Source organism: Myodes glareolus, chromosome 4 (genome assembly GCF_982192425.1).
Source record: "Myodes glareolus chromosome 4, mMyoGla1.1, whole genome shotgun sequence".
Lineage (NCBI taxonomy): Eukaryota > Metazoa > Chordata > Mammalia > Rodentia > Cricetidae > Myodes > Myodes glareolus.
Genome location: NC_142029.1, coordinates 32363077 through 32386662, shown reverse-complemented (window position 1 = coordinate 32386662; position 23586 = coordinate 32363077). Strand labels below are relative to the sequence as shown.

Below are 23586 nucleotides of genomic sequence, written 5' to 3'. Positions count from 1 at the left end.
AATAATGGAATGCCAGCATTCACTCTGTGTGTGACAAAAGAAACAACTTGGAACTAGGAAGAACTAATACAACTGCCCAGGGTGGGCTGTGGGACAGTGTTAAACCTGTGAAGAAAACCACCGTGAAACACATTCAAAGTATCAGCATTACCAAAGAAAAACTTCAACTATAGTTGGTAGTCATTTTATAATTGAAGAATTCATTCTAGATCTATCACAACTTAGCTTTGTAGGACTCACTAATGTCAGAGCATGAAACACTGGACTAAGGGACAGACCACAGCTACACTGATCACAGAAATGACAAGCTAAGAGTACTTTTTATATAAACTAGACTACTTGTTCTAATTTTTTAAAGAATTTTAAATCTTTTTAATTATGTGTGTATGTAAGGCTGTGTATGCTCACATGAGTGTTTCTGCTCATGAATTCCAGAAGAAAGGAATGGATCCCTTAGAGCTGGAGTTACAGGCATTGTGAGCTGTGTGGTGTGGGACATGGAAACTGAACCTGAGTCCTTCAGAAGAGCGACAAGTGCTCCTAAACACTGAGCCTTCTCTAGAGCCCCTCATTCTGCCCTTTAAATTTATGTGTGCATATTAAATATGTGTATGTGTACACACACACGCACACACACACACACATATATGTATATACACACACACATATACATACAGTATGTGTATTATATGAGTAGTGGTATGAATTAAGTCTAGTTGTTACTATCATAAAGTACAGGTACTAACTTTGAAGTAGTTATAAATACTGTTTTTCTATAGACCTATCCTCCAATGGTATTTCTATTATCCTTACTGCCAAGTTTGCTGTGATCTCTTTCAACTCAATGGCTCTGTGGTGGTGTGGTGGTTTGTTCATGTTACTCCAGACAAAACACTCAAAGGACAAGTCTGGTCATTCGTGTGCTGGTAAACCTCACGAGTGCTCAAAAATACTCATGTAAATCAAATCTGATCAAGATAAAATGCTGAAAACCTTAATGTAGCAGTCACCATCCACAGGCATTCAGATGAATTATTCAAGGTAATCAATAAATTATCCCAGTCACATCTTGCTTGGAGTCATTCCCTTCTGGATTACTTTATAGATTAACTCTACTTTTAATAAGTCACATTTATAAGTGACAGTCCTAGCTTAATGTCTTGCATTTGATTTCATTTTAATGCTTGAAAGGACATTATTTTATCCCTTTAAGATTTTGAAATTATATAAATAAATGACTATACAACCTAGCCTTTTTTATGGACTAATTTAGTACCTTTAATCTTTATGCTCAAATAATGAAGACGAATACTACCAGGACACTTAGGGGATATACATGGGTAGGTCTGATTCTCCCCTCACCACATGGAAGGTTCCTGAGTGCACAGGACTCCCTGCTCCTGGTTCACCTATGCTGACACTCACTCAACTCACCTTTGAAGCAAGTCCTTGAAGCTCAGACATCTCTGATCAGCAGTCTCTCGGGCTCGGGCATCTCTGGTCAGCAGTGTCTGGCCCAGGCATCTCTAGGCAGGTATGTCTCTGGCTCAAGCATCCCTGGTTCAGGCATCTCCTTGTCAGGTGTGTGTCTGGCTCAGGCATCCCTGGTCAGCAAGGTCTGGCTCAGACATCTCTGGTCATCTGTGTCTCTGGCTCAAGCATCTCTGGTCAGCAGTCCCTAGGCCAAGCTTCCAGTGTTTAATAGGCTCAAAACCTGTGGTATGAGACATGGAAGAAAAGAGGTACCCACTTTTTTAAATTCTCTCATACAATACATTCAGACCACAGTCTCCTCTCCCTCCTTTCTTCCCAGTTCCTCTTCGCAGCCTCCCCTCTCCCCCAGATCCATTGTCCTCCTAATTCTCTTCAGAAAAGAACAGACCTCCCAGGGAGATCTCCCCACTTTTAATAAATATTTTAAATGTCCATTTTTTCAATTTGTAACAACTTTGAAAGGATACATTTGGATCCACCTTCCATGTTGCAAATCGCCTGCAGGTTGTTTTTGTTTGCTTGTTTATTTTCTCCCATGGTATACAGAATGATTTTTTAAGATCCATCTATTTTGTTATTTTGCTTCCTCTTTCCATCTTGGTGATTATGATTAAGGATTTGACTATTTGATTAATCATTGGTCTATTTGTCCATCAATGGACTGATAGGGGGAAATGTATGTATATAACTGTGGGCTGCTTTAGAGACAGAAGGAAATCCTATCATTGGGCCATGGATAACCTGGATAGGTTAACCAAGAAAAGCTAGGTGGAGAGAAGCCCTAAGAGTGCTTACTCACGTGCACAATCTGAGAGAACTGAACTCAGGGAATAGGGAACAAGATCATGGTTACCAGATGCTAAAGAATGGGAGTTCAAAGGAAATAAAATGGGAGTTTGGAGAACGAAAACCAGGAGATCTATTATATATAACAGTAACTGTAATTAATAAAACTGTATTCTATACTTACATATCTCTATATTCTAGACTTTTACAAATTGTAAAGAGTGGATTTTTAGTGTTTTGCCACACACATCAAAAATAGTTTGTGAGGCTAAATATGTATTCAAAACCTTGACTTGGTAATTCTACACTGCAGACATAAATCAAAACTCATGTTGTACACTGTGTATAACTTTTACTTGCCATAAAGAAAACATAATAGTGTATCAAATCTACAAAACTGAAAATATTTCAATTTATAATACAGAGATAGGATTTCTATGAACTACCTTAATGCCAATGAAAAGGCTTTTGTATTCTCGAATGTAAAGTGAAAACTAAAATTTTGTAAATATCAGAACTCACATTTGGTCCTACTAAAAGAAAAAGAATTTTGTAAAATCTCACCCAACATGACTGCCCTCAGACATGAGCCAAACAGGATGGCACACTGAACAGGGCAAACTGGGTGGGAAAAGCCCAGGAGGCTTTTCCATAAAGAACAACAGAACTGAGAAATGTGGGAGTGGGAGAGATGGCCTTCCCCATGGAAGAGCAAACCAACTGGTCCAATACCAAACAGTCAGTCCTTCAAACATACACACAAGTAGCACTTTATGGACTGAACAGATTATATGCAGGAATGTACATGTTTGTATACCTCTATGTGTAAGTTAAAACAATTAGTAAATAAACAGCTCATGAATAGGAAGGAGAGTGGGGAAGAATATATAAGAAGGTTTGGAGGGAGGAAAGAAAGAGAAGAACTGTAATTAAATTGTAATCTCAAAAAATTTAAGTGACATTTTAGGTGGAAGTGAAGTATAGTAAATTTAAAGAAGGCAGTGTTAATAACTTTCTTTAAAAATGGCTAAGCTAGATCAAAAAATTTTGAACATGAATTAAATAGAAAAAATATTTCTAAAGGTTTCTAAAAATCATTTTAGAATGTGTAAGTGTGCATCTGTGTATATGTGCACATAAATACAAATGCTTGCAGAGGCCAGAGGTGTCATAGTCCCTGGAGTTGGAGTTAAAGGTAATTGTGAGATACCCTATGTAGGTTCTGGGAACCAAGCATGGGCCCTTTGCAAGGTCAAGAAAAGAAGCATTCTTAACCACCGAGCTATCTCTCCAGATCCCAGGAGAAATTATTAATGCTAGCATAGAATTTATTTCACAATGCATCAAATTATCCTACAGAACAGAGTTCTCATGCAGTATTTGCAAGGACTACTTACTGACTAGATCATACTACTTATGATCTAGATTTGATGTAGGAGAGTCTTCTGTCTATGTGTTACTTTCATTGGTTAATAAACTGCCTCAGCCTTTGATAGGACAGCAGCTTAGACAGGCAGAGTAGACAGAATAGAATGCTGGGAGGAAGAAGGCAGTGAGGCCATGCAACTAGCTGCCAGGTCAGGTCAGACATGCTGAATATTTCCCAGTAAGCCACCACCTCGTGTTGAGATACAGATTATTAGAAATGGGTTGAATCAATATGAGAGAGTTAGCCAATAAGATGCTTGCTACAGATAATGGGTCAGGCAGTGTTTAAAAGAATACAGTTTCCGTGTAATTATTTTGGGTAAAGCTAGCTGGGAGCTGGGCCGCAGCCTGCCACTCCCACCACTAAATAGATTCACCAACTAAAAGATGCAGATTATTCAAATGGGTTAAGAAAAACAAGCCTCGACTACATGTTGTCTCCAAGAACCACATTTCAATAAAGACATTCAAAAGCAGCATCAATGAAAAGACACTAACCTATGAAGCAAATACAACCAGCTCAAATGCCTATTTTCAGGTCTGACAGAATAGATCTCAGAACTCATGGAAAGAGATCAGGAAGGTCATTAGACAAGGAAACAATTCATTAAGAATAATTCATTGTAAATATGGCCGAACCAAGTGTTGGGTCATCCAATTAGTAAAGCAAACAAAAAGGTTATGAAAGTAAGCCTTCAAACAACAAGAGGGGGAGATTTAAACACCTAAGTCATTGTATCTTATCATCTTATAATGCAAAAAATAAGCCAGCTCCAAGAGTGACCACAGAAACTAGGCAAATTATTGAATATTGATCATTACCTATTTGTTTAATGAACTGGGAGCAATTTTTAAAAATCAGGGAAGAAATTTACAATTTCAAAGAATCAAAGTAAAATGGTAGTACAGCTTACCCAAATAATTGGGTATAATGTAAGCAGTTCTAAAAGAAAAGTTTAAAGTTATCGGGAATTATGTTAAAGTAACAAAAAGATCTCAAATAAACAACCTAATGATGTGTCTTAAAGGTCTAGAAATCCAGGAAAACAACAAACCCAAATGCAACCTACAGCAATGAATAGTACAGGTTAGGAATGAAAGTGAGTCTTAGATGAAAATGTGATACATTTACACAATGGAGTACTATACAGCAGAAAAAAATCTTGAATTTTGCAGGCAAATGGATGGAGCTAGAAAATATCATTTTAAGTGAGGTAACCCAGACACAGAAATACAATTCTCACATATACTCACTCATAAGTGGTTTTTAAATATAAAGCAAAGAAAACAAGCCCACAAATCACAATCCCAGAGAACCTAGGCAACAATGAGGACCCTAAGAGAGACATACATAGATCTAATCTACATGGGTAGCAGAAAAAGACAAGATCTCCTTAGTAAATTTGGAGCATGGGGACTTTGGGAGAGGGTTGAAGTGGGGGTGGGAGGCGGGGGGGGAGCAGAGAAAAATTTAGAGCTAAATAAAAATAAAAAATATTTTTTAAAAAGAAAGAAAAAGATAATGAGTCTTAAAGAGCAATATTTAGAATTAAGGAAGCAAGGAAGAGATTCTTTAGGAAGATAAGATGGACAAATTAACAAAAAGATAAAACCCAAATTAATAAAATTGTTGATTAAAAGGTAACAATGCTAGTGACATATTATTAGTAAACTATTCATTTTTATTATTTATTAAATTTATCCATTTATGTTACATCCCTACTGCAGTTTCTCCTCTCTTCTCCCATTTCCTTCCCACACCTCCCCCACCCACTCCTCTGTTTCTGTTCAGAAAGAAGCAGGCCTCAAAAGGTGTCAACAAATCATGGCATAGCAAGTTGAGGTAAAACTAAGCTCCTCCCCCTTCCATTTAGGCTGGGCAAGGCAATTCAATACGGGGAATAGGTTCCTGAAAGCCTGCCAAAGAGTTAGGAACAGGTCCTGCTCCTATCAGTAGGAGTCCCACGAGTAAATCAAGCTATACAACTACTCAACTGTCGCACATATGTAGAGGGCTTAGGTCAGTATCATGCAGGTTCCTAGCTGTAGATCCAGTGTCTGTGAGTTCTTATGAGCATAAGTTAGCTACCTTTGTGGATTCCCTTGTGATGATCTTGACCCCCTGGCCCTTACAATCCTTCCTCCCTCTCTTCAACAGGATTCCCCAAGCTTGGCCCAGTGGCTGGCTGTGGATCTCTGCAACTGTTTCCATCAGTCGCTTGGATGAAGGCTCTCTGATGACAACTGGGACAATTACAAATCTGATTACAGAGATGTCCAGTTCAAGCAACCTACCCACTATTACTAGGAGTCTCAGCTGGGGTCATCCTTGTAGATTCATGCGAGTATTCCTTGCATAAGGTTTCTACCTGATTCCAAAATGCACCCCCAACAACAAGATGTCTCTTACATTACACTCTCCATTCCTCTATCACCTTACCCAATCCCCTATGTTCCCATCCCCACCAAAACTATTCTTAAGAGTAGATCATTGTATAATTTCTCCCTAGTGCAATGACTGGGTTTTTGGAGCCCATTCCCTATGGAAGAATACCTTGCTCAGTCTAGATATTGGGGGGGGGGGGAGCTTAATCCTGCCTCAACTGATGTGACAGATGCTGTTGACTCCCCATGGAAGACCTCACCATTTCTGAGGAGTGGCTGGGGGTCAGAAGAAAGGAGGAGGGAGCAGGAGGAGGGGAGGGAGAGGGAACTGGGATTAGTATAAATTTTTTTAAAAAAATTGTTTAAAAGAAAAAAGGAAAAAAAGTAGACCACATGACCCAACAGTAGACAGCCAACAGAACGCCAATCTAACACCCAACAGTGTCTTTGGAGGTCCCTTGTCTCATAATGTTATGTGGGGGCTTTATTTTGTTTTTTTTTCCTGCAAGTTTTGTATATATATGTATGTATATATATATATATATACAAATATATACATAATATATATATATTATGACTTCTAGTTTTGTGTTTTTATGGGGCACCTGAATGTGTGTCTGCATTTATATCTGTTTCTTATACCTTTTCCTGGGTTCATTTCCTTCTGTTTGTTTTGTCCTTTTCCAATTTGGTTCTTCTTTATCTTATCACATTTTATTTTATTTTATTATTTTTATTCAGGTGGCCTGTTTGTTTTCTAATGAGACAGAAAGGGTGTGGATCTGTATGAGAGGGGAGTTGGGACTAGAAGTAGGAGAAACCATATTCAGAATATATTGAGCAAAAAAATCTATTTCCAATAAAAGAAAATCTATTTCCAATAAAAGAAAAATTATATAAAATTATATATATATATATATATATATATATATATATATACTCTAAGACAAAGATACATGATCTAACCACTTGAAAGAAACATATAAAATAAGTCAAGTATATTGGGATAGTTGGCAATGAGTGGGGTAAGAAATGGAAAATGAAGATTTGAAAACATTGAAACTTCATTATGGCTCCCTGAACAAGAGTAGTACAATGACAATTCCAGACACCCACCAACACAACAAGGGAAATCTACACAGTCCTACACCAGAGGAGGAGTGACAGGTGACCCAGTGGCTCCCGAGAAAGGGAGAATTAATTGCATCCAGGGGCAAGGTTGTCCAAGCTCAATTGGTCAACCCTGGACACATGTATATATGACATGCAACATTAAATAGATTCTGAGGTAGCTTATACATGTGTACCTATACACATATGCATAGGTATTATTACATGCACACACACACATGTAATAATAATTAAAGAAGAGTTCATGAATTTGGGAGGGGGAAACACAGGAGGAATTGGTGGGGGAAGGACTAGTAGTTTTATGTTTAATAAAACATTATTAATAATAATGTTTAGGTGTTGATTCTCAAAAAAATTAAGAAATTTTAAATATTTTAGAAAGCAAACATGTTTTAAAGCAGTATAAATTACTCCTCATCCTTTCTATAATGTTTTATTTGAATCACAAAATAAACACTAGGCTTGAAATCACTATTAAAAGAAAAAAATCAAACAAAGCTAGTAGCATTCTATTTTAAGATCTTTAGAAATGGTTTACTCACAGAAGCTTCAGCTCCTACCAACAAATATGAGCTAATACCGAGCATTATCAAATGGAATGGCTTTCTTCACGAGTTTTATTTGAGAAATTTTTCAAATTTCACAGAAGCACATTCCAAGGATTCATGGGGTTCTTTTAATCCCATGATTCATTTCTTCTCCTGTAGAGTTCATCTTGGCAATGCAGATGGGACACAACCAGATTCTCACCATTCAGTTCCTACTGCTACCATGGTAAACACAGCACATTACTTAGCAATGCTATTAGTCTATGTTATTTTGAAACAAATGTTACTTAATATTGATTATTGTCATTGTTTATGAAAAAATGAAATACCAAGTTGCAGTAAGAGGAAAAATGCTGAAATACTCTCTTTGTTCAAAATTATTTTATAATTCTTTTATTCATAACACCAGTCTAAAGATAAGTATTTGTGAGACATGTTTTTAACATTTTACTTCCTAGAATTAGACAATAATGAGGCACCCAGGGATAGTTCACCTTCATTCATACCTACAGCTTCAGTTACCATCTCCCCCTCCCCCAAGGACCTCAGAACTTTGTACTACTTGGTTCTGAACACTTCTATGGCCCTCAGTGTCCATAGCCAGTTGGTTACCCATATTTCAACATAGAAAACTGACTTCAATAGCTTGTCTTCCGTCCTGGCAGCCTCTGGTGGACTAAGCAAGCCAAGAGCTCAGTGGTGAAGGGTGTGCTGTCTTCCCCAACCCAATCAATGATCAATATTTATCTACTTAACCATACTGGACACCTCCCAGACCTGCCAACATTGTTAGCTCTCCACACTTTGTGTTGCTACCAAAGTCTTCAGCCCTTTCCTCTTGAATCCATGCAACCTCTCCTTCAGTTCACTCCGTAATTTTGCTGCTAAGTATGTCTAAAAAGTCATGGCTTAAATACTAACACACAGCAGCTTCACATTGCTGCAATGACAAAAAATAAAACTAACCCCATCTGAATGGGAATCCCTGGTGGCCTCTGGCACCGCTCACATTTTTCCTGTTCATACCCCTCTCATGCCCCCCACCAAGGATCTTGGCATGAGCTGCTCCCTCTGCCTAAAAGTTCATTTCCTCCTCTGAACATCACACTTCCCTCATTTAATTTCTCCTCAGCTTTGAGATCTCATCACAATTCTTCTTTAAAGAGGAACTTTACCTGGCTCCCAGTTGTCTAACAATAGCTTCCTCTTTCATATCAGTGTTATGTTATTTTTCTCATAGCACTAAATAGCAGAGGCAATTATATAAGTGTGTGAATATCTGGTTAATATTTGTCTGCATGTTCTCTGTCACCAAATACACACTAGATTCTCAGGAAGTTAGACTAGTTTTGTTCGGCTCATTGTGTTTCAATACCGTACCCAGAGGATCCCTGCTGTCTTCTGGACATGATGCAGTTGTTGTACAAATGACAGCACTGTATGTAGCTGGGAGGGTTTATGAGAGCCCACCCCTCCCAGAGGTTAATGGTTGCTTGGGGAGGGGTTTTCACTTTCCTCAGTGGTTTAGCCCCTGATAAGTTATCCATGCCCCAGTAAATAACCTTCCACCTATACTCACGGAAGAAGCCCTACTTAAATTCAGTGGGCCACACATGCACAAACCCATACACATGCATGCTTGCACACACACACATATATACACAAACACATACATGCACATACAAACACACATGCAAAACATGCCAACATGCACATGCATACACAAACATGCAAACACAAGCACATACATACACACATTCAAACATACACATACAAATCACATGCACACACACATATATATACACACAAGCACACACATGCATACAAACACACAAGTACATACAAACACACACACATACATACATACATACAAACACACACATACACTCACATACATATAGACACACATGCACACACAAACACACAGAAAAACTCATGAGAGGAGGATGGAGACTTCTCAGGAAGAGGAGCTCCCACAGGAGAAGAGAGAATGAGGGAAGAAAATCTGTGGTGGAAACTAAAATTCATTACATACACATATAAAACTATCAAACAATAAACATTTTTAAAGTCTCAACATAACATACAGCATCTAGATATTATCTCAATATTCATAGTTTAAATGCTGTCTTACTTAAAACCTTTCCCAAGGAACATGCCTATTTTCACTACGAATCTTCCATGTGCACCTAACATGCCCTCTCCTCCGTGGTGTTTCTGGCTCCAGAGCCGAGTTTGTTGCTCATTGGACCACAAAGCGATCTTGCTACAAAAAGCATCTAGCTTACTCAGTAATTGTTTTTACTGTGAGCAAATATTCTGCACAATATTTTAATTTTGTTTTTAATTAGCCTACGACTGTATGTCTTTATGGGTTATAGTGCAATGCCATTTGCAAATGTATTTTCTGCACAATAACTAAATCAGGTATTTAGCATCTTTTTAAGTGATGGTTAATACAGTACTTAGTCATCTGTGGTAGGGGAGGAAGGGTCTCACAAGAATGCTTACATAAATACAAAGACTTGGGGAATTTTTTTAATTTGTAGTTCTTATTATTAAACACGGTATGAATTCAAAATCCCTAGTAATTACATGACTCCTGATGAGAGCACTAATTGATTCGAGCACATGCCTCCTCTAAGCATTGTATTGGAGTAAATATCATTTATTTATTTTAATTGCTATATTTTTATTTAATGAGATAAGTGAAAGCCCCATCAGTTGGGGCTGGTATTCCAAAACCACCCTTCCTAAGTGTCTCCAGTCCCATGCTTTGTCAGAGGAATGAAGACTACACTGAGGAGATGGAGGGGAGGGCATGGGCGGGGGGTTGGGGCTCATCTGTTTGGTGGCAGCAATGGTACAAACTGTTTCACCATTTTAAGATGCAACTTGCTGAGTTCCCTCTGGAAATGTGAATATATAGCTGCTGGGAATCATGGAGCTGGTTGGCCTTGATGCCAAGAGAGCCATTCATCACAGGCTTTTCAGGTTAGAGCCCATGGCTCTAGGGGCACCATGTGCCTTTCAGTTCCTGAGAAACTGAGGCGCCCCCTCAGATGGTGGAGCATTCCGGCTGCCTGTGTATCTCTGCAGTCCCTAGAAGTCAGCAAAGCATATCGAAGCTTGGCTGAACAATTAATTAGTCTTAGACATTAAGCCCGTGTACCCCACCTAGCTGGTAACCATCCTTGTATCCTGGCAACCACCATCCTGTTTTGTGTAAAAGGTCTGATTGCTTGAAATAAACTTATCTCATCCTCAGTCTTGCTGAGACCTCTCTGGCCCAGCTGATTGGCATGCCCCTCCAGCCATAATCAGATAAACCTGACTCAGAAAGAAGAGCTGGCATTCACACATGGAAATACTTTCCTTTGTAGTGAGCGAGTCCATGGAACCTACTGTTTTGGATTATCTTCTGTTCAGATAGCAAAGCCTAGAAGAATAATGAGGAATATAATCTGAACAACATGGACACCCAAAGCCGGATCCTGGCTCAGTATTAATCTTCATGTTTTGGATTGTACCTTGTTGACAGACAGCAGAGCCTTAGATGCTAAAGTGGAAACTCCACTGAGACCCAAGCTCAGATCCTGGCTCAATATTAATCCTAAATAATTGTTTCTGATTCTATTTTCTGATTTCTAATTTCTGAATTCTGGTTTCCACTCTGTTTAAGTGAACTTAAGGAATTGATTTCATGAGAATATTAGGAGAAATTATTATAAAAGCCTTTGTGATGTCTGGTATACACGGGTACTCTATTAAGCACTAGTGTCCTCCTCCCCTACAGAAAATTACATTTTCTTCAGACAGGGTTTCTCTAGTAGCTCTGGCTGTCCTGGAACTCACTCTATAGACCAGGCTGGCCTTGAACCCAGAGATTCACCTGCCTCTGCCGCTGAGATAAAAGGTATGCACCCCCATGCCCAGCTCAATTAGAGGAAAGTATTCTTTTGGTAACTATCTTTCAAATGTACTGACTGTGTAAACATTTCCCTTAATTGTTTAAACACACACTCGCACGTGCACACACAGATGTCTGAGCTGAAATTGATTCCAACCTCTGTCCTGAGCTTGAGTCCCTGGGCCTTTGTATCTTTTCTTTAGCTAGCTCCTCCTTACCTTTAAGCTCAGTGGTCACAGGAAACCTTAGCAAACCCTCCCCACTTCTCGTCCCCACATACGCACTTCCCCTTTGGTAACCCATGTGCCTGCCTACTTACCTATTTCTCCCAGCTAGCCAGGGCAAGGGAAGCACAGACAGCCTGGACAAATCAAATGCCAGCTTAGAGCTGTACTAATAAGGACGGGTATGGTTTTAGCTTGAAGAATCAGTTCTGTCCATATTAAATTTTAATAGCCCTAAGAATGGACTACATTTCCCATCATGTGCAGGAACACTCCACTAATTCTCCACACAGACAGAGAGCCTGCTTTCCGGCCATTAGTAACATCAGTGTACTGGCCTGCTCTCCAGTTTTCCCACAGTGACTGAAATAAGTGGATGGATGCTTCGGTAGGGAAAAGGGCACAGAAGAGACTCCTCTCTCTAAAACACCCACTGAAGATAAAACATGTGGTGTTCATGGCCTTGAATTGGAAAGCTTGCTTTTTCTTGTTTTGTTGCAATTACTGCTATTTAAATAATACACTGACTAGTAGCTGGAATTTTGTGTACCATGGAGACTCAAGATTCGAGAAAAGGACAACTCACACTTACTCTGTACCTGCAGCAAGTCTGCAGTTACTGTCACGTGACTGTGTTGACAACTAAAGCAAACCCATGCAGCAGGTGCGGCATTCCTTTGCGGATATATTCACTCACTCTGCTTGTGCCCCACCAAGCAGGTAGTGACCAGCACTCAACAGCTGATGTTACAGCCCGCATCACCACCAGCTGCTGTGTGAGCCTTGATGTCCTCTTGAGGCGGGGGGTTCCAATGGCTGTGAGCCAGTCATCCTGATGGCTAAGTCAGGCTAACCCAGTTGAATGTCAGTCTAGGTGGCCAAGAGACTTCATCAAAACCCACACAAACTCAGCATAGTACACAGAACAAGACCCTATTCACTGGAGAAGGTTGGAATAAGACTCTGGATTGTAGCTAAACTTAATATGAACCAGACACTAGCAACCCCTATCCCGTGACTACCTGTCAACACAGCCCCTGGAGCTGTGCCCATGGCCATAGAAGGCATAACCCTTACCTATAGGGTTTTTTTCCAGTCAGTATCACCCATGGCTAGCTGCTAAAGTCTTTCTCCTTGAGTCTTCCACAGCAACAGGCAGTCTTGGTGACTGTGTGCCTTGGTCTCCAAGTTTTCTACTGTTCTTGGTGGCCTGTGGGCCCTGAGCATGACAAGCATGACACAGCTTGGCAATCCACGTGGCCACAAGTATAACACATGAGTAGCTCTCACCGTCTTAGTTACTCTGCCCAGAGACAAGCAGAACTATGCAGTGCCTGCCTACTAGACAAACACTGTAAACAAGAACTATGAACCTGTGCCAGCCTAGGAAAAGGCTGCAGGGACAAATCTTTCGAGGTCATGCTCTCGGATTCAATATTTACAGCACAATGATAATGTATTAAGGAAAAACATGCTTGCCATGTGGTATCCACCTAAAGGTCACCATATAGAACGTGAAGCAATAACAATAGAACAAACATGGATTCATGGATTCACCGTGCAATGGCCCTGGGTAATATCTAGTGTTAAAGTAGAAACTATAGGGTAGAAATGAAGGCAACCCGCTTAGAATTAATAGAAGGACAGGAAATCTCCCATACCTGCTGTCGGAATAAATGCCTCACCTTTAAATGCCTAGACTATGTCATATATCAACAAGGACCAAAACATGAGCTCCTTCAACAGTGAAAGCAGGTGCCAGAAATTGAATGATAATAATCAATATGGCGGGACTGTCAAATGAAGAATTTAAAACACCTGCTTTAAAGAAACTCAGCAAGCACAAAAAAAAACAGATATTTCAATATTCCAATAGAAAAGCATAAAGATAAGAAGGTAATAAAAGCCAATCCTTCAGATACACATTCAAGAAACTTCAGGAGCATCTGTATCCTTATAGATTGAGGGGGGAAGAATTACCGAGCTGGAAAAGGAGCTGTTTTACAACACAGCTGCAGAAGAAAGAAAAGGTGGGGTGGTAAGGATAATTATCAATAGGGAAAAGAAGAACCCTCATAGATGCTATAATAAACCATGAAAAAGGTAAACATTCACTTATTTGGTGTGTGGAAGAACTACAGAATGCCAAGGAAGACAAAGCTACTCAGAGGAATAATAGATAATTTCCCAACCTAAGAAAGACAGAGACAGACATCCAACTGTCCTGGTCTACTTTCTGAGGCAGTGACAAACACCAGGACCAACGCCAATGCAGGGGGAAGGGACTCATTTTAACTTGTGTGTTACAGTCCCGCACTAAGGGAGGCCAAGGGAGGAAGCTGGAGGACAGCAAGTGAATCTGAGACAAGGAGCATGAAAGCTGCTCCCTGGCTTATTTCCTGTGACTTGCTCAGTCTGGTTTCTTATAAATCCCAGGCCCACCTGCCTAAGGATGGCACTGCCCATAGTGGACTGGGCCTTCCCACATCAATCATCAGTCAAGAAAAAACACTCACAGGCCCACCTGCCTAAGGATGGCACCGCCCATAGTAGGCTGTGCCTTCCTACATCAGTCATCAGTCAAGAAAATGCTCACAGGCAAACCCAATAGAGGCAATTCCTCGATCAAGCTCCCTCTTCCCAGGTTTGTCAAGTTGGCAGCCACGTAGAGAACACCAGGTGAAGAAAAGTCTAAGGTCATTGAGCATATTTATTAAAGTTTACTGCCAAAACATCTTAATTCTCAGAGAGAAAAGAGGATATTACCAATGCTACAACAGGAAAGAAACAACTCAGAGAGAACGAAGTCACAATTACCTGACAAAGGGCCATGCACTAGAACCTTATGGGCCAGGATAAAACAGACTGAGATTTTTATTGAAGGGAAGGGAAAATATGAACCAAGAATATTGTTCCCAGAAAAGCTGTCATTCATACATGAAGGAGAGAGAAAGGGATTCACAGATGTTCAGAAGCTGGGGAAGGGGATCTCCACTGGCCAGCTCTACAAGCCGTATTGAAGAGAGATCTTCAAACTCAAAGTCCTGCAAGTAAGAGAGCATGTGAAGGCACGGAACGCACAGCTCAGACTGAGTGCAAATTCTGAAGGTCTGTCTTTGTAAATGTGGTGTATACACTGATCGCATCATTTGTAGGATAACTAAAGAACAAGACAGCTGGAAACAGTAACTGCATGAATGTGTTAAGATATGGGCAACATGGCAACCAGAGGGATGACCCAGTGGTTAAGAGCACTGTCTGCTCTTGCAGAGAACCTGAGTTCAGCTCCCAGCATGTCAGTCAAGTGGCTCACAACCGCCTGGAACTCCAGCTCCAGGTGTTCTGATCGCTGTCTCTGGCCTCTGTGAGCACTGCACTCATGTGCACACACTCATACAGAGACACATAATGAAAAATAGAATAAAGGATATAAAATGAGGAGCTCAGTAGAGATGAGGTTTGCATTCACTCCCCCTATACCAAAAAAGTAAAATTTGTCAGGGTTGGAGATGTGTCTCGGCAGTCAAGACTACACACTGCTCCTGAAGAGGCTGCAAGTTCAGTTCCAGACATTTCTTTTTTTTTGAGACAGGGTTTCTCTGTAGCTTTGGAGCCTGTCCTGGAACTAGCTCTTGTAGACCAGGCTGGCCTCAAATTCACAGAAATCCGCCTGCCTCTGCCTTCTGAGTGCTGGGATTAAAGGCGTGTGCCAACACTGCCTGGCTAACTTGGCAGTTTTAACTCATTGGTTGAGAACAAATGATCACTCCTGGCTTGTTAGGGGCACAGACTGTGATTCCGAGTCCAGGAACAGAGTTATGGACATAACAGAGTTATGTTCACTGAGGAGAAGTGGCTTCGAATGACGGAGTCATCCGATGCATAGCATCCATGTAGACCTCCACCTTATAACACGTGCTTTTCAATGCACCCACCAAATGTTTGTTTTAGTCTATATATTGCTAAGTATCCCCTTATGTAATACTACTGTAAGATGGTAACTTTTCATACTCACTTTCTCATTGTCTTTGTTAGGCTATTGAGAGGCACTCATTTTTGAAATATTAAAAAGAAATGGACTCCTACAGAAACATTGCTTTTAATTACGTCCTCTTTCCGTCTTGCCTCATACCAAAGTCCATGGAAGCTGCCAGAAATCATGATTAAACCAAGTCCCCCCTTCTCTCATGTTCATCTTCATAGAAATGATGTCACTGTAGAAGAAAGATAGCTCACTCCAAAGAAAGATGGAAGGGTCTTTAATAAAGAGACAGTTCACAAAAGGTAGACAAGTGATTATAAAGCTTCTTGACATAGGAAGTTACAGGCAGCAACCCAGGAGAATGGGTTATTGGGGATCACAGACAGGTCTAAGAAGACCTGTCCAACAGGAGCTACAGCTTAGGCAGATATACACATCATGGAATCGAAAACAAAGAAAGAAACACCCTTCCCTCTCCATCTTTTCCCATGTTGCAAACTCCTGCTTCCTCCCCTTAGCAAATTCCAACTCAAAGCTGACAGGCAGTGGGGCGTCATGTACACAAGCCACAGGAATCAATATTCTAGAATGCAGAGCAAAATAACGGCAGAAAACGCATCTGGAAATGGAGACTGGTAACACTCAGGAGAATAGCATGCTGGGAGTTTCTACGCATCCAGTTTAGATGTTAGGATTGAAACATCTAATCTTTGTTTCAGCAGCTTTGAACAAGCTGAGTGATATTTCTTCTATGAGTAATTCCTTTAAACTAAGACCGAGTGCGCAGGGAGCTGGCGAGATGGCTCGGCAGTGGATAAATAGCACACACTGCTTCCAGAGGACTCGAGTTTGTTCTGGAATACCTAGGTCGGGTGGCTCCCTACCACCTGGATCACCAGATCCAAGGGAGCTGATGCCCTCTTCTGGCTTTGATGAGCACCTAGACTCATGTGCACATACCCACACACAGACAGACACACATAAATAAAAATAAATATTTTTTAAAAAGAAAGAAAAGGATGGAATCCACAGAAGAAGCTGTGCTTGCTGGGGTACTACCCTCAGGGACTTTCCCTGTGTGACTCAGTTCTTAGAATAGTAAGCCTGGCTGATTGACACAGAAATCTGAAGTGTAATCCTACATGGCATTTACTCTTCCTTTAAAAGCAGCTTAATTTCAGTCTGTGAGGCTATCAGTTCTCCCTGGGTTCACTAAAGAAAAATGTCAGATAATAATAGTCAAACTTCTAACAGCACTTGTGAACCTCATTCAGGTGTGGGCATCAGGGAACTCTGATTATTATGGAGGCACTTTGCTCCATAACAACTTCACGCATCTTACAAATGCAGAATTCCCAGGAAGCAGAGAGTATTTAGAACCACCATTCCAATGACTGGTCTAGTAATTCCACCCAGTGCATTCTAACTCCTAACACATGCAATCCTTTCTGAAAGCCATAATTAGCAAAGGTCTGTTTATAGCCACTGTCAATCAGGTTTTCCCAGTAATGGGTGCTAATCAACACTGGCTTTTTCTTTAGGATGAAGGAAAATTAAAGGGACCTCCAGCAGTTAGCTCCTGATGTATGTTAACATATTTCCATTTGAAATCCTTTCCTCCTCCCATCAGCTTTAGTGAGGTTTGGGAGAAAAGAAAAGCAACTGAAACTCAAATCCATGACAAAGAGAAACAAAGACAAACTCCAACTGTGTTCTCCAAAGAGAAATTAACATTAAAACCAAAATTAATAATTTATTTAAGAAATATTTATGGAGCATCTCTTAAGTGCAAGGCCCAAATCCATATTGAGTATGAAAGTAAGAAACCAGAGTCCCTCTCCTAACGTTCTGGTCAAACATAGAAAAACTTAGATGTTTTAATAAAAGAACAGAGAAATCCCCAAAAACAACATAGAGGATGGTCAATACTATGAAGAACAGAATGTAATACTAAAGCCAGAGAGATCCCTAGATGTCATTCAGACAAGGTGGGAAAAGAAGAAAACCCTACGCACTAAAGCATAAAGAATCCAAGGCCTGTGTTTTTCTCCAAAGGAAATAACTACAGGTAGAACTTCTAGACAGTACTGATGCTCGGTTTTGTTCAAAGAGGCTCAGAGGAAAAAAATAACCTATTTTTAGGTCTGTGTAAAAAACAATAGAGAAATTCAGTTTTAATTGTGATGAGACATGCTTAAATGTAACAATGACTAGATATATTATTTATTATTGATTTCATTTTATGTGTATGAGTGCTTGTGTGTGTGTGTATGCGCACGCATGCACCATGTGTGTACAGTGCCTATGGAGACCGAAAGAGCCCATAGGATTCCCTGGCACTGGGGTTATGAATGGCATGAGCTCCCATGTGCATGCTGGACAAAAGACCCCGGTCCTCTGAAGGAGCAGCAAGTGCTCCTAACTGCTGAACCATCTCTCCAGTCCCTAGATTTATTTTGAGAAACATTTTTGTGTTGGTACAGGAGGAGGGGGTACATAAATTATGTGAGCTCTTAGACAGAAAAAGAAAGCTTCAAGGGGCTATTGAAATAACCATGAAGGTGATGGCTTTTTGTCCAGACTCATAGAACTATATTGGAAATATAGCAGGAGTAAAATTAATATGCTGGACTTCTAGACTAGATGTTTACATGGAAACGAAGAGGTGGACTCCTAGTTGTCAACTTGAGTAGCTGTGTGGACAACCATCACACTGACATGGAAGTGAAAAGCCTGGGGAAGATCCAGTATGAGGCCCAGGGGTTAAGAGCACTTGCTTCTCTTACAGAGGACTGGAGTTCAGTTCTCAGCATCAATGTTGGGTGGCTCCAACCACCTCTGACTCCAACTCCAGGATACCTGATTCCCTCTTCTGGCTTCCACAGCACTGTACACACACAGTGCACATACCAACACAGAGATGCACATACATACATATAAATACAAATAAATGTAGAAAAAAGCACAACTTTTGATTTAACATACAATCTGAGATGCTTACGAGATAGTAAAGCCAATAAGTATGCAAGTCATTCTTTGAATGTGATGCTTAGTACACGGTCTAGTGTGGATTTTTATACTACCCGAAATGTAGGATTAGAGATTTTATTTGCTTTGTTTGTGGTGGGGATGTTGAAGATACCTGACTATGTAGTCCTCAAACTCATAGGCCTCTGCCTCTGCCTCCATAATGCTGGATTGCAGGCATGTGAGCTGCCACACCTGGCCAAACGTGTCAATGATATCTCAGAAAGCAAATACAGTACACACTATGGGCCTAATTTTATTTTTTCCAAATACTATCCAATAGTCCTAATTTTACTTATTTTATTTTAAAAATCCCTTTGTAGCAGGTGGAATGTGACTTTCATCATACACTAGAATCACATTGTGTGTCATTTCTGGGTCCTCATGCCACTGTTTCATATGTCTTTTCATGTTCTCTGTAACATCCATGTTATTTACAGGGTTTACCGTGCATACAAATATTTCGTGTGTTAGTTCCCGGTCCAGTTTTCTTTATACTGTTTTCCCGACTTTTCCTGTTTTGTTCCACAATCCCTCTCATAGCCACAGCGGACAAATATTTGTTGCTGTCTTATTTTATAAGGGATAAACTTTAGAAAGGTAATTCGCCTAAAAGTTCCTTTCAAATGTGAGCTTTTTATCTTGTTTTCACTTGATCTACTCGTGTGCTACATTGCAGGAATTAAAATGCTGCATCAGTGGCTCAGAGGTGGGGGTGTGGTCCACAGACAGGGAGAAGGCAGCAAAGCCTAGGTCTTAGGGGGCAAAGGCAGAGAACGTCCTCTCAGGATTCCTGGGATGTCCACACACTGCTCCTCAGCTTGCTCTGCTGGGTGCACAGGACAGAATTAAGCTGTTGGGCCAAGGAACTTGAAGGCAGACTGTGGCTCCATCCCCTCCCAGTTCTGCTATCCTGGGATCCAGACCTTTAAACACACACACACACACACACACACACACACACACACACACACACCTTTTCAGAGAAACATTTGTTCAGATCATATCAAAAGCAAATGAAGGTGAATGATTGAAATTCTTAAATGCATATAATAAATCACAATGACAGCTTGGGGAAAGTAAAAAAAACTACTAGTCCCCTTTAGAGGTTGCCAAAATATCAAAATAATGATAATGAGAAAAAGAATAACCTGAAAGCTAGCCAAGGCCAACAAATTCTAAAAGTTGAACGAGTACATGTTGATTCTGTCTCTCCATATGAGCCACATTTCAGAACAAACAGATCCCAGGAACACACTGCATGACTGAGTATGTCTCCTTGCCTCTCTGAGTCGTCTTGTCTATCTGTAAATGAAGAGACATACCCCATAGTGGTTCTAAGAGGATTACATTAGGCAATATGCATAAAACTCCCAGCACAAGGGCTTAACTCCTCAACACAGTCATAACGCTTTCCAAGGGCTTCCAGTAATTAACCTGTCATGTACTTCCTTTTTATTCTCGTGACCTTTCTCCCATTCAGCAGTTCATTGCAAAACTTCATCTATCGAGGGTCAACTGTACGTCAAGCACTTTGAGTCCAAATATAAAGATTAAGACACTCTTGATACCCAAGAACTTCTGATCTAGTGAGAGAGCTACTAAGAAGACAGAGAAGTGCGCAGAGACCCGCAGACTGCCGTAGACTCAGGAGCTTGTCCAAGTGGTTTTATCGCCGAGTTCCCGTGCTGCTAAAAAGGGGGTGGGAGGAAGAAGAGGAGGAGGAGTAGGAGGAAGAAGAGGGAGGAGAGGAAGAAAAGAAAGGGAAGATCAGAAGGAGGAGGGGAAAGCAAGGGGAAGAGAGAAGAAGGAAAAGAGAAAGAAGGAATGGGAGGGGAAAGAACAGGAAGAAAAGAGGAAGGAGGGGGATGAACAAGAGGAAGAGGAGGAAGGTGGAGGAGGGGGAGGAGTAAGAGGCAGAGACCATAGAGTATTACCAAGAAAATGTTGACAGAGATAAGTTAACAGCAACAAAATTACAAAATGCATAGATTTCCCATGTGCTGGCTTCACAGGTAACAGTGTCTGGGGTCTGTCCTGTACAGCCTGCCTGGCAGCACACAGTCTTGTTAAGCTATTCAAGGCACGTTCCCTGTGCAGGACAAATGGAGCAAGAATGAAGATTAATGAAGACAAATAGCGTGTGCCATGGTAGGATCTAATTCAAGGTAAGCTGCCCCAGAGATGACAGCTGAGATTCACTCAGACCCCAAAACTATCCCCAACAGCAATTCATTATACGCACGAAATGAGATGAGAATCAATGACCCCAGCATGTGCTCCTCTTCCGGGACTCTCCTGCAAGCAGGCGCTGAGCCAGTTGCAAAAATCTATTTGACTCAGGATGGAGAAGTTTCTGTTTTTAAAGAAATGGGAAGAACCAGAGCCAGAGGAACTGAGCAAGCCTGAGAAACTAGGCTGGAAAATGGTTCCTTGGTCACCTGTCATATTCGCTATAACCAGTAGTGGACTGGTTTTTATTTACACGTTTGTAGAGGAAAATAACAACAACAACAAAAACTGGGATTAAAGCAAAGTTAAGCAAGGCAAGCACAAATGTATGAATACACCAGACCTTTTGAAAGGTGAAACAATCGTTCCTCAGGTGACCTTAAAGTTTTTGAGTGGCATCTGCAACTGTGACTGTTGGTTAATTTTTAAAAGATTCTCATTTATCTCAGATTTAGTATTAGGATTTATATGTATGTGTACACTGCATGTACATGCTCATATGTGCATGTGAGTGAGGGTGGAGTCCAGAGGATGGAGTCAGAAGTCTGTTGAAACACACATTCCTGTTTCATTTACCAACTTCAAATTGTGTGTCTACATCCTAATCTCTTAAAAAGAAGGTAACAGCCCTATTGGTGTGTTCTTGTGAGTTTTGCAAACCAATACATTTTTCCTGGGGAAAAGAACACATCAGTACTAGCAGATGTGCAGGCTGCAGCCTGGGAAGACAGCTTCGTGACTGTTTAAAGTCATGGGATGGCTCAGAGAGCAGCATAATTGAAACTGCTTGGTGAGGACTGAGCATGCTCAGATCTCGTATGGCCCCTCCCTCACCGTCATGGAGAAAGACAGATATTCGGCTCACTTGGAAATGGAAACTAGTGGAACAGATGAACAAATCTGGAGCTCTCGTTCAGGAGAGAAAATAGAAATGGAAATCGAGGAAGGCATGAAGGAAAAACACTCGAAGATCTGAGCCCATTTTGCTCTCTAGAATCCTAGACTCTCCAGAGAAAGGATGTTACAAGAGACAAAGGGGAGAAAATCTGCAGACACTTCTGGAGGTTGAGAAATTGTTCTCATTAATTTTGAAGACTTTGGGTACTCACTGTAATTTTCTATTTAGGATTCATCCACAGTTATCATTTGCTGAAATCGTGCCAAACATAACACAGATACTTCCTATGGACCAGATATTGTGTTAGATTATATATTATATATGTATTATATATTACCGTTACTATGTTTTTACAACCATCATGTACATATACTACGATTTTTATAATTTCAGTATCCTGAAAGATATAAATGAAGAACCGAAGCATGAGGAAGCTACCGGTGCAGTGTTCAAGACCAGAACCAAGACAGACATTTTCTGATCCAGGTTTCCCTCTATCTTAGGTACTTTAGGAATCAAAACGTTCCACAGAACACTAATTGGTGGTGAACATGGTCTGAGAGCTGCAGTAAAAGGAAGTGGAGGCCCAATTTGATTTTTCTTTTCATTTTCTTTACGGGATGAATGAGGATTGGGCTATCTGAACAATTAATTTGTTAGTATCTAAGACAAATTTAAGTACAAGCTGTCAGTTTTCCATCTGGTAATGCAAGGACAGTGAAATTAGGCCAAGTGACAGAGGAATTAATCAATGCTAAGTAATTTCGACTCAGAGCAAGATAAAGGTTAGAAAAGCTACATTTTGTGGATTTAAATAGAAGATAAAGAGAATTGTACATTTAAAAATCACAGCTATTTTGCAAATAAGTTCACTGCAGCTCCTATTGGGGAAAAGAGCATATATAATTATATGCTTTAAACTGCCAGGTACCATGAAGCAATAAAAAGCAGTCAGGAAATTGCTCGTGTTCAGGGGTCAGAGATCAAGAAGGGGAAGACCTTACAAAGCAGACAAATGGAGTCCCGGGAAATGCAGGGCAGTGCCCTGTGACACGCACTGTGGGGCGGAGCTCAGAGAAGAGCCAAGAGGAATGAAACCTAGTAAAGGCTTCATGCTACCCACACAGGCAATACATAGAAATAAACCTGTGCTGAGAACGTTCAGCAGACCTGATCTTGTAGACACCAGAACAAGGACAGAGACAGTTGTTCTGTCTAGTAACCAAAGGAAGAAATGCTGAAATGATTTCTTCCTATCCTGAACCATAGCAGGCTATATGACACTGTAGTATCAAGATTTACCAAACTATCCACTCAATTATTATGGAATCTGTAAGTATATGAGAGATATACACATATGAAGTATGGGTTTGCACATACATGTGCAGGGACACTTTTGTTTATGCTTGCATGTACGAGCTAACAGCAATGTCATTGTCTTCTGGTTGCTCTCCTCCTCAGTTTTCTTTCTTTTTTTAAGAAGGGGCCTCATTCACAACCAAGCACACTTCCATGAGATCCAAGAGATGCTTGACAGATTT

The 23586-nt window shown here is 40.5% G+C and overlaps 1 long non-coding RNA gene across 2 annotated transcripts in view; it reads right to left on the bottom strand.

Annotated features, from left to right (window-relative positions):
* Positions 1 to 23586, bottom strand: part of LOC125393367 (uncharacterized) — a 228200-nt gene that overhangs the window by 5631 nt on the left and 198983 nt on the right. For both annotated transcript variants that reach the window (XR_015001789.2, XR_015001788.2), the window contains exon 4: positions 1435 to 1714. This is a non-coding gene — a long non-coding RNA (uncharacterized LOC125393367). The remainder of the gene's footprint in view (positions 1 to 1434; positions 1715 to 23586) is intronic.